The sequence below is a fragment of the Puma concolor genome, chromosome B2 (assembly GCF_028749965.1).
Source record: "Puma concolor isolate L17-30 chromosome B2, mPumCon1.1.hap2, whole genome shotgun sequence".
In the NCBI taxonomy this organism is placed as follows: Eukaryota; Metazoa; Chordata; class Mammalia; order Carnivora; family Felidae; genus Puma; species Puma concolor.
Window position 1 is genome coordinate 97,302,338 of NC_141671.1, and position 12,053 is coordinate 97,314,390.

Sequence of the window (12,053 nt, forward strand, 5' to 3'; positions counted from 1 at the left end):
TAACTTTATTTATTTATATTGAGAGAGAGAGAGCATGAGCAGGGGAGGGGCAGAGAGAGACGGAGAGGGAGAGAGAGAGAGAGAGAGAGAGAGAGAGAGAGAGAGAGAGAATCCCAAGCAGGCTCCATACTGTCAGCGCAGAGCTCAACAATGCCGGGCTTGAACTCACAAACCGTGAGATCGTTACCTGAGCCCAGGTCAAAAGTCCAACGCTTAACCAACTGAGCCATCCAGGTGCCCATACACCCAAATACTTCTTAACTATGTGTGTCTACATTATATAACTTTAAAAACCCATGGTCATCCTTTGAGGTAGTTAAAACCTGAAAATTATAATATATTATTATTTTCTACAACTTTACTTTTTAATTTAAAGTAGTTTTTAGCATAAAATTTTATTTTAATTAAATATGAGTTTTAGAATACAGTTAGTCTTTTATTTTATTCACTTAACTCAATTTCACTTCCTGCTTCCCCTGATGATTTTATTTATACCAGTTTTTGGAGGATAGTCAGTGAGTTGACATTGGCCACCCCCTTCTTCTCTACTCTCCCTCTCTCCCCAAAAAAGAAAAAGCTTTTTGCAGTGTAGGATCAAAAATTTTAATTTGAATTTGTAATCAAAACATCTTTGAACCTGACAGAAGATCTCTTAATAAGATCTTAATGAAGATCTCTCCATGGGTTTTTAAAGTTATATACTCTCTTAATGAAAGCTAAAGCTCAATCAAAAATTAAAATTAAAACATTCAGAGGTGCCTGGGCGGCTCAGTCGGTTGGGCGTCCGACTTCGGCTCAGGTCATGATCTCTCAGTTCACGGGGTCAGGCCCTGAGTCAGGTTCTGTGCTGACAGCTCAGAGTCTGAAGCTTTCTTCGGATTCTGTGTTCCCCTCTCTCTCTGCCCCTACCCCACTCATTCTCTGTCTCTCTCTCTCTCTCTCAGAAACTTTTAACTCTTAACTATACTTTTTATTAGCACCTAAGGATGCTGGTGAAACTTTGAAATGCCAGAGTTCTAAAGTGGCTTGCTTGTCCTTGTTGGGACCTAGCTCTTGAGTAAACGGGTTGAAGTCGAAATTGAGTTCCTTGAACTGAGAGAGGCTCCTTGAATAAAAGTGTCGTGGCTAATGTCCTTTTTTATGGTTTATTTTAGCAGTAGCTCTGTGCCTCCCCCAAATGTTTACAATACTCTGGGTAGAAAGTTCATGCCTTCGAGCATCCTTAGCCCCTGGTTTACAGAGTGGTGAGGTAGTTTGAATGAGTGTCTAGAGTACAAAGGTTATGAACTACTTGTAACAACTTCCAGAATAAAAGCCCCTCTGGGGTTTCACTGCAGAGCTTGATCATTGGGTTGGTCTCTTTTTTTCATGGAACGAAATTCTTGGATCATAGGTCATTTGCTTGCAGCATCAGTCTGCCTACTGCTGGATGAAACGGCTGACCCCAAAACTGACGGCGCCCCAAGGTAGCTGTCATTAGTTGATTGTGGCAGACAAATAGAGAACAAGATCATCTAAAAGGTTTCACATAGTTACGGTATAAAGAAAACCGAAGGAAGGTATAAACTCTGATATTTTACAGAAGGGTTTTTCAGTGCCTTTTGACCTCAGGTAAATGATTGGCTTCTTTCTTCTTACAAGGATTTGTAAATCTTTTGTGTGTACGCCTGGTTGTACTTCTGCTCTAAATTGCAAATCAAATTGCTACTTGTTCCCATCTGTCTGTATCTGTCACCTAAAACTAATTCTGAATTGTGTGTGTTTTGAGGATAGTGGGGGAGCAGGTCCTTGGTGGTATTTGGTTTTCTGTCAAGATTTTCTTTCAAAAAATGTGTCAAGTATTTAAAAGACCTTTTCATGGATAATAAGCATAGCTCTTCAACTAAAACAGTAAATGTTATGTGTTTTCTTTTGTGCTTTACAAATTAATCTATGGAAGACTTAAACATTTCAGCCTAAGAGGATCAGTGTCAGATTAATGTATAAGCTTTAAGATAAGGACCATGTGTATTTTAATTTCTTCAGGTAGAATTAAGGATAGCTACATGCAGCTTAATCAATTACTTTATGGTGAATGGTAATGAATCATAGCTGTACTTTTTAAGGACAAAGGAGAAGGAAGCTTGATTTAATGCTTTTCAAACTTTTCTATGCCGAGAAAAGATATACATTTCTTTTATCTTTATGAGAATAGTGTGTATGTATTCTTTTATAAGCAAAAATGCCTTACTTACTGACCCTTTGACAAAGGGAACATATATTTTGAACTTATCGTAAAGGATATGGTTTTGACATTTTCATATACACCATTTTGTTGAAGACATCGCCTTCGTGAATACTGGCACTTGGTTTGTACCTTTGGAACAAATGAATTGAAATGATCTATACTGCTAATGGATTTATGACCTGGGTTTCATCAACTAACCAGCACTTCTTAGTGTGGTTGGTCCTGGATTCTCTGAGCCAGGGAAGGAAACCATTCCCTCTAAGCTTGCCTCCTCCATGAATTTCCCCACATTAATGGCTTAGGACTCATTTCACCACATCCGAACTGTTTACCTTCTCTGAGTGTTGGTGACTTTACAGAGGAGTTGTTGCAAAGGATGACCCTTCCCACTCAACACTTCTTCGTTCAAAACATGTCACAGAGTTATGCCCCAAGATCATTCAACAACTAAAAATCACTGCCAAGTGAACCTTTGTATACTCTGGCTGGTAGGAGACTGGGTGGGGATCTGAAATGTTTATCTGCTAAGACCCTACTTTGTAGTTTGGTGAAACAGAAAGACTTGACTTTTGGAGGAATATTGTTTTCATTGATTTAGTTAAAAAAATTTTTTTAATATTTTATTTATTTTTGAGAGAGAGACAGAGTGTGAATGGGGGAGGGGCAGAGAGAGAGAGGGAGACACAGAATCCGAAGCAGGCTCTGAGCTGTCAGCGCAGAGCCTGACACAGGGCTTGAACTCACTAACCATGAGATCATGACCCGAGCCAAAGTCTGATGCTTAACCAACTGAGCCTCCCAGGCGCCCCGATGTAGTTTTAAATGTATGAAAAAATGCTGTTCTTACTCTGAGAGGATGCATACATGTCCTGCATTATTATGTATATGAGACATTTTATTAATCTGGTTGGGGCCCAGTGTGTGATTCGCGTCCTCGTTCACTAGTACAACTAGTTGTCTGTGTGCTTCTTATGTTTTATTTACTTGTTAGAACATTTAAAATGGCAAATGTTTGCCATTTGAAGATCTGAAATCTTAAAAAAAAAAAAAAAAGAAGAAGAAGAAGAAGAAGAATGGAATATGTGTCCCTTTGAAACGCCTGCAGATTAGATTATCGGTGCAGTTAATACTTCAGGGACCTTGTGTCTCCCTAACTTGCCAATATCTATTTGTTGAGTGTTGCAAGAGTTTGCTAATTAAACAATCCATACGGTGTTTTGAGCAGAACTTGTGGACATTCCACCAATTGAACGATTTATTGCTGCAGTTGAAAAAAGTTAGTTGGTGTTTATTAACTAACTTTCTTGCCATGTTTATGGAGAATCATGGGTGCAGTTCCTGGCTCCTAACTAGATTTTTTAAAGGGTTCACAGTCATTATTGACATGTTAGTTGCCAGTGTGCCTGTGGTTACTTCAAGACCCAGCCATCTCTTTGCTGAATTTGCAAGATTAGAAGTAATAAGACTCTTTTGACTGAGAGGTCAAATAAAATTAAAGCTGTATGTATGAGAAAGGAATTGGGAGAGGGGTTCAGTCTTGAGAACAAACATCATATTTTTCACTCCAGGAAGAAACACATTGTTTCTGAGAAAGGTAAAAATTGAGGTATTCAAGATTAAAAGAAAACCCTTTGAAGTCAAGAACTTCTATATCATAATTCTTAACAGATGAAGCTACAAAGCAGTTTTATTTCATTAGTTAAGTGCAAACTTACATCCCCAACCCTTTGTGGGTGCAGTCCAACAGGATCTGGGGTATCGGCCTTCCTAACTGATGTCCAGTGAGTGAGTCCTCCAGGTTTGGAGGAAGCACAGGGGAGTTTGGGCTGGGACCACCCCCCCACCGTCCCCTCAGGGGGTAAGGGGAGTTTCTGGTCTCTCCACCTTCCTGCCCCCTCTCCTGTGCAGGTGATCCGACTTCAACAAATTGGCCATTCCTAAAATGCAATTAGTAGAAATATTAATCTAGGCTTGCCAAGAGTGGAAAAACCGTCTCGCTCACCAAACAGCATACCTAATCCCCTCCGAGCTGTATGAACTGGCTTGGATTTTTAATCCCTCAGACCCAACAGCCCGTTTTATCAGCCACACACGAACCCCTCAGAAGCAGCGAGAGAAGCTGCTGCAGAGGAAGTGGGTTTGAGTCTATTTGCCCTTTGTTGTGGTCAGTAAAGGAACTACTTGTGCTTTTTAATTAGAAGGGTGGGACCAGAGTCGTCTTAATTGCAATTTGAGCTATAACATGAAGCATTTAAAGAAGAATGATTTTTTTTTTAAGAAAGTCACTCACATTCTATCCATTCAATCCCTAGCTTTTTCTTTGAAATGACGTCTCATTTTTCACTTTTGACTGAACTCCTCCTTCAGAACGTACTCCATTTTCTCAGTTCTGAATAAGGTTTTGAAGCCGCAACCCTGCTGGTGTGTAATTGAGCTTGTGAAGATGCCCAAAGCAGGCAAGACCCTGGAGGATGGGAATGCAAGGATCCTGGGTGTGCCTTTTGTTTTTTGGAAGGGGGATTCAAAAGTGCCCACAAAATAAGACTTCAGCAGCGCATGTTCAGAACAGCCAGAGAGGGTTCGTCAGAAATTGCAGACAGCTGCTTGTGCTAAGTACGACTTATCCTTAGAACTAGACAAGGAAATTTGTATTTCCTGTTTTAATTAGAAGGGACTTTCACAACATAAGAATAAAAGGCATGGTTTGCCCCAAAGACACGCATCTGCTTTATATAAAAATAAATGCATTATAAGTGTGAGAAATTGCTTGAAGATGGCCATGATATTGAGAATATGCTGTGTATTTACTTTATAGTCATCTGAGGTTTTCTTTTCCAGTAAGGTTAAGAACCTCAAGAATTTTTATGAGTGGTTTAGGGAAAAGCATGTTCAAGCTCTCTTGTTAATGTTGTATTTGTACAGCAAGGTCAAAAGAAGCTTTTTTACCTCATACACCTGCCATATATATTTACATAAATGCAGCTTTTTCTTGTAGACCTTGAGGGGAGGCAATTTTTCAACTGTTGATTTGGGATTCATACTGTATAGTGTATAAGTTGAAAGGAGTATATGTGTGTGTGTGTGTGTGTGTGTGTGTGTGTGTGTGTGTGTGTGTTCTCCTGAGTTTGTAGGATACTTTACTGGTGTATTGCCTAATACTGAATTTTTTTTTCAGTAAATCAACTTTACATATCTTTATGCTAAATTCACTGTATTTCAAAGGGAAGCATGTCAAAGAGCCATTTAAAATTATTTCGAGTGACAGGATTCCTACCAGAACCATAAATCCTCTTTTAAAATGATACTGGATGTGGGGTACCTGGGTGGCTCAGTCAGTTAAGCGTCCAACTCTTGATTTCTGCTCAGGCCCTGATCTCACAGTTCGTGGGGTCAAACCCTGCATCAGGCTCTACACTGGCAGCGTTCAGAGCCTGCTTGGGATTCTCTCTCTCTCTTTCCCTCTGTCCCTCTCCTCACTCATGCACATGTACACACACTCTCTCAAAGATAAATAAAACATTAAAAAAAATAAAACGATACTGATGTAATAATCATTTGGTCCCTAGTCCTTACTCTATATAAACTCAGCTTACATTTCTGTACTGTTCTAACTCTAAGAAAATGGGTCTCAGATCATTTATGTTCTTTTTAATATTTAAATATAGATAATTCAGAAAATAAGGAGAGGTGTATTCTGAAATTCATGGTTTAACTATTGCTCTTAAAAGTAGGTAGTACATGATGCAAATTAATTTATAGTCTTTTTCCCTTGCCCCATGCCAGTTCCTCCTGACTTTCCCACTTGCACAAGGGGCACCTCTTGGTAGTACAGATTTACGTTCTTGACAGGTTTTGTGACTCTTTCTCTCCTTGGCTTCTTCCTGCATTACATACCACCCTGCACCAAAATTTGGCAAGAGTTCTTTTTAACTCTCAGACGCTTCTTGGATAGCCTCAGAACAAGTGATTCTGGCCTCCAATTGCTTCCATTTTTGCTCTCTCACACAAGTTGCTGGTCTATTTCTTTAGCTCCTACTTCATGTCAGTGTTTCTATTCAAGAAATCACTGTGCTCAATAATCACTCAGCAAACGAAACTTAAATTTGTAGCATTCACATTCTCCATCCATTTATTCATTTAATAATTCCTTCATCCAACAAATGTGTCTTGAGTACCTACAAGTACCAACCAGTTTTCTAAGTGCTAAGGATATGGTGTTAAAAAGACACACCCAAAAAGAAATGATATTCTGTAACGTAAGCCCAGTGGGGATTACATTCTTTCTACTGGGAGAGAAAGATAAATCAATAAACAAACAAATTATTTAATACAAATTCAAATATTTTAAAATGTTTATTTTCAGAGGTGGGGGAGCATGCAAGTGCATGTGGAGGCCTGCACACCTGAATGGGGCAGAGGCAGAGAGAGAGAGAGGGAGAGAGAGAATCCCAAGCAGGCCCTGTGCCATTAGCATAGAGCCCATGGTGGGGGAGGGCGGGTTGGGGTTCAAACTCATGAACCGTGAGATCATGACCTGAGCTGAAATCAGTAGTCGGTCATTTAACTGACTGAGCCACCCAGGCACCCCACAAATTCAAATATTTGATAAGAGATAGTGATCATGGTAGTGGAATAAAGGGTAAGTATATGTAGCGAATGATGAGATAGGGGGCTATTTTAGATAAAGGTCAACAAGAAAGGTATTTCTGAGGAGGTGGCATTTAAGTATAGACCTTAGTGACATGATCCATGTAAAGGTCTAGTGAGGGAATGGTACAGATACGAAAGTGAGAATAAGCTAGTTTGGTAGAGGAATAGCAAAATGACCAGTGTGACTAGAGTCTGAAGAGCCATTATGATAACAAAGAAGATGAGATAAAAATGAAAGGTCTCCTATACCATGGGCAAGTAAGTAACTTAATTTTATTCTGAGGATGATGGAAAGCCCTTGGCCATTTTTCTCATTGGAGTAATGTGGTCTGATTTATGCTATAACAGGATCTCTGGATGCTGGGTCAAGAGTAGATAGTAAAGGACAAGATGGAGAGAGCACCTGCTAGTGGACTCAACAGTGCGGGCAAGAGATGATAGTGTCTTGGGCTAGGATAGTACTGGTAGAGATGGTGAGATATGGTTTGGTGATTTGGGATATATTTGGAAGGAAGAGCCAGTAAGACTTGCTGAAAGGATTGGCTATAGGAGGAGGGGATAGAGAGAAATGGGAAATCATAAAGAATTGATGACTACTAAGTTTGATCTTGTTAGATGGAGATACCATTCACTGAGATTGGAAGACAGGGAGAAGAGTAATTTGGAGAGGACAGAATCAATTCTATTTTGGACTGTTAGGATGGAGATGTCCATAAAATGTCCAAATAAAGATGTCAAGTGGGGGATCTGGTTATAGATGTTCTGGGAGACGGGGAGTTTTTTCCAGCTAGAAATCTAAAATTGGGAATTGACAGCATTTAGAAGGTAATTTAAATCCAAGCACTAGATGCTCAGCTAAGCCTTAGGTCACCTTACCTGTTTAAGGAGGAAGATGAGGATCCAACAAAGGAGACTGGAAGTAGTGGCCAGTGAGGTAGTAGGAAAACAGGAGGGTGTAGTGCTCAGAAGTCAAATGAAGGATTTTCTCAAGGAGAGCATGATTGTATCACGTACTGCTCAGAGACAAACAAGATGAGAACAGAAAATTGCCCATTCATTCGCCAAGATGGACATCATTTGTGAACGGGAGATTTGATTTCAGTGCAATTGTGGGAATGAAAGCTTGACTGCAGTGGACTGGGGAGAGTTTGGAATGAAAAAGAAGTAGAGTCTGTAGATAGAGACAACTCTGAGTACTGGGGATTGGGGTAAGTATGACAGAAGAGGGACCATGCAACTGAAAATTATATGCAAGAGAAGATAGATCATTGACTAGAAGTTGGTTGGTGAGGGGAGTCAGGATAAGAGGTAAATATCAGAAAGTGACAAGTAGGGCAACTTGTCATTGAATTGGAAGATTTGATGTGCCCTGAGGAATTTTTGGAGTCAGGATAGTAAAGACAATGTGGGAAGATTGGAGAGGAGGAGATTAGAGAGAGGCTTGGAGGAAGTATGCTTCTCGTGTGATTCCATTAAGTGGAATGGGAGTGGGTGGGAGGGGTGGGAGGTGAATGGGAAGAGGAGATCAAGTGATATCAGAGGTAATAAGAAGTAACAGGGAGCCGGATGCAAAAGTCTTCAGTCAATAAGGGGGATAGACCACGAGTTTTGTGGATGATGGAGATGAGCTGAGGTTTAGCAGATGCATGATGTCTTGTTCCTCAGAAAAAGGATTGGAGAGGGAAAGAGATGATCTAGAAGCAGCACAAGAAGCAAGAACCCCAACCCCAACCCCTAATGCCATACTCCCTGTCCCTTTTTGGGGGGTTTAGCCAATGTCAGCCCAATGTTCAGCCCAAACAGTTAAACTAGTTCCAGTACCCTGGACTGAACATCTTCCAGCAATTCGTATCCTCTCTGTCCTTAAACATCTGGCTCAAGAGTTGCCACCCCATCCAGAATGTACCTGGCTTTCCTTCTGACTGATTTTTCTGTGTTGGGCATGATAGTTATGTCTCATAACCCCAGTGTTATTTCAAGTATGTTATCTAGTTTGCAATTAGATTCTAAGTTCCTCCACTTCATTTCAGCTATCTCTAGCAACAACTACTGCGGTATAAGGGCACTCTACTTCTTGTTAAGTTTGAGGGTCTTAATAAGGAAATTGAGGCTCAGAGACATTGAGTGATGTGCTCAAAGCTTTCACCTAATTAGAGGCAGAGGTCTTCATGCATTTCAGAGGCAATAGGAGATGGTAATAATATCCAACAGGCAAATTCAGCCCTGGCCTATCCACAATCAGTTTCTACCTTATTATTTTCTTTTCTTTTCTTTTCTTTTCTTTTCTTTTCTTTTCTTTTCTTTTCTTTTCTTTTCTTTTCTTTTCTTTTCTTTCATTTCATTTCATTTTAAGTAGGCTCCACACCCAGCATGGATCTTGAACTCACAACCCTGAGATTAAGAATTGTGTGCTCTACTGACTGAGCCAGCCAGGTGTCCCAATCAGTTTCTACTTTAGAGAAGGGACTTAGAGTATAAACCTGTCCAAGAAGCCTGGAAATGAAGTAGAGAGGTCCTAAAGCACACTTGCAAGATATATTCAGGAGAGGATCTATCCTGATATGAAACCAACCACCCCATACCATTTTGCTTGTTGGACTGTCAAAAGTAATAGCTGAAAGATGCCAGTATAGGCAAGAATGGGGGGAAAACGGCTGTTGATGAAGTTGTAAATAATACACTGATCAGTAGGACGTATCTATCAAAACAGAAAAACTCTTAGCCCCAATTCTCTACATATCTTGCTTTTTATAACTCTCCCGGGATATTGGTAAAGAAATTTTTGATTATCTCAAATTTGAAACTAGCTGTAGAATCTTGAAAATACACTTTTGCTACATATGTTGGAACACATCATTGTTAAGTGTAGTTAGTATTTCTTTTTATTCTTTGAGATCTAATTACCAAGGGGTAGTTTTCTATGTCTTTGTTCTATAGAGTTCATTCTAACCCCTTCTTCCATGAGATTACTCCATAACTTGCAAACTCCTGTCTTGAAATTGACCTTTCCACTGACTTCTACTACAAAACAAGTTGAGATGCATTTCCTTAGTGCTCCAGACACCACTGCCAATAGAGTTGCTGATGGGGGTGTGGGAAAGCAAAATCTCACCAGAGTAATTGAGGTGCAATGTACACAAAAAATATTGGCTGCTCCTGGCCATTTTCCAAGAGGCGAACAGCCTTGAAATGGAATTGTTCTGATGGGAGATATTCCTGTATAGAAAAGGTTATGAATCAATTTAGACCCTTTTACGTTTCCTTTGCCCTCCCCCAACACATACACTTTTTAAAATTGCAGCTTTTGACTAAGTTGTGGCTTGCTGCCGTTCACCTTGCAACAGCTGGTTAATAGGAGAGCTGCTAATGTGTTAGGCCAGGTTGATTCTCCGCTGGTTGCCCTGGGAGGATTTGGTGGGGGGCACTGTGGTTGAAATGAATAATCACTGCTGGCTTCTGTTTTTAAGAGCCAGAGGAAATGGCAGTCCCCTTTCCTTCCACCCCTAGCCCCCACCCCAAAAACAGCCTAATGAAGATGAATGGATTCCCTTCCCCCTAAAGGGTAAAGAGGATGCCCTCCGTCTGCAAAAAGAATGGCGGGGTGAGTCTTGGGTCCCCGCAAATGCAGTCCTTTCCTCGTGATGTTTTCCCGGGGCTTTCTGACTGTGGTCACTGCTCAGCTCTTAAAACCTCTACCTCCAGGTCAGGCTGAGGTCAGTGTAAACTAACTCAACACCTCCTTTCCAGATCATTCTTCAAATGGCAAAAAAAAAAAATTGCCAGGGGAAATAATGCGCTTGGATTATCAAAAGCTGCCTTGTACAAGTATTTGCACCCCCAATATTTTCACATCTTGGCTACAGAACAGGCAGTCTTGGCACCAACTAGTATGATCTAAAGTTGGTAGAGGTTTTCTGATCTTAATCTATACTCTGCCTCCAACTGTCTCCCACTCCACACTCAATAAATGAACAGACACATTTAAAAGCAAAGACACGAATTACTAATACGTCAGGCATGAGTTTTCTCCACATTTCCAGGTATTTAAGAATCAGGTGCGATTGCCTGCTCTGGGTGATACATTTTTTTTTTCCTCTAAGGCACGATTTCCTGTATAAAGATAACGAATCAATGTAGCAATTCCTGGTTCCTTAAAAAATAATTTCTAAAAATTAGAAAAATACAAAAGATAGGCATTATGATCAACCAAAAAATATTTATTGGTCAATTCTAGAAATTCCATTTTAAGTTTTCTACATGCTGAATCAAGTTCTTGATCAAAGCATTTGTTGGTCTGAGATTCAAAAGAATGGAGTGAGGATAAACTGAGAAATGGAGAGCAGGAAGCAGAAATGCGTCAAAAAGCTTTTTCGTCATTTTCATTAATTTCCCTCTTGTGCGCTAGTCCAATTTAAAGTGAATTATCTTCTGTCATTGTGTCAAGAGTATGGCTGGTGGGGATTTAGCCTATACTCTGTTTACTTCTGCATTTTAACAGAGCGAGCTTTGAATTTAAAACTGTCTCAGGGAACTCACTTTGCAAAGAGCAGTAATGCCCTTCTACTAAAATCTTACCCCAACGCCAGCATCTGGGATGGACCTGACTGGAAGAGGAAGTACATCTCTCATAGATGAAAGGGAGAAATCACAGTCCTGTCTAAAAATAGCATTGTGTTTCCACCAATGAATATCAGCTGGAGGCAGGATTAAACAGTAGTTGTCTAGGAGAAAGAGACGGTAATTCAGTTGTGACTATTCCTTTTGCGAGGCCAGCCCCGGTGGTGAAAGTTAAGTCTTGTCACGCAGATAAGGCCCGAGGGAGGTTTGCCTGAATGTCTATGTGGCTGTAGTACACTGTGTCCTCTCTGGGTGTTGAGCTGGAGACAGACAAAATCCAGGCCTGTTTGCAGGGCTGCAATGGCGATCGCTCTCACAGGTTGTCAGTGAAACGCTCCACTAGGAGGGAAGGGCTTGAGCTGTTGAAATGCAGGTGGAAGGTTTTGCAATGGGTCCAGGTATAGAGACTTGAAGAGTACTTGCCACACAGCTTGCATCTGATGTCTTGGGGAATATCTGAGTAATCGTACTCCTGTGTGAGACTGGAGGAAGAAAGTGCGAGAATGAGTGCGCGTTGTCTGAGCACGTGCAGGCGGTGCCGGGGGTATCCTGGCCTCTG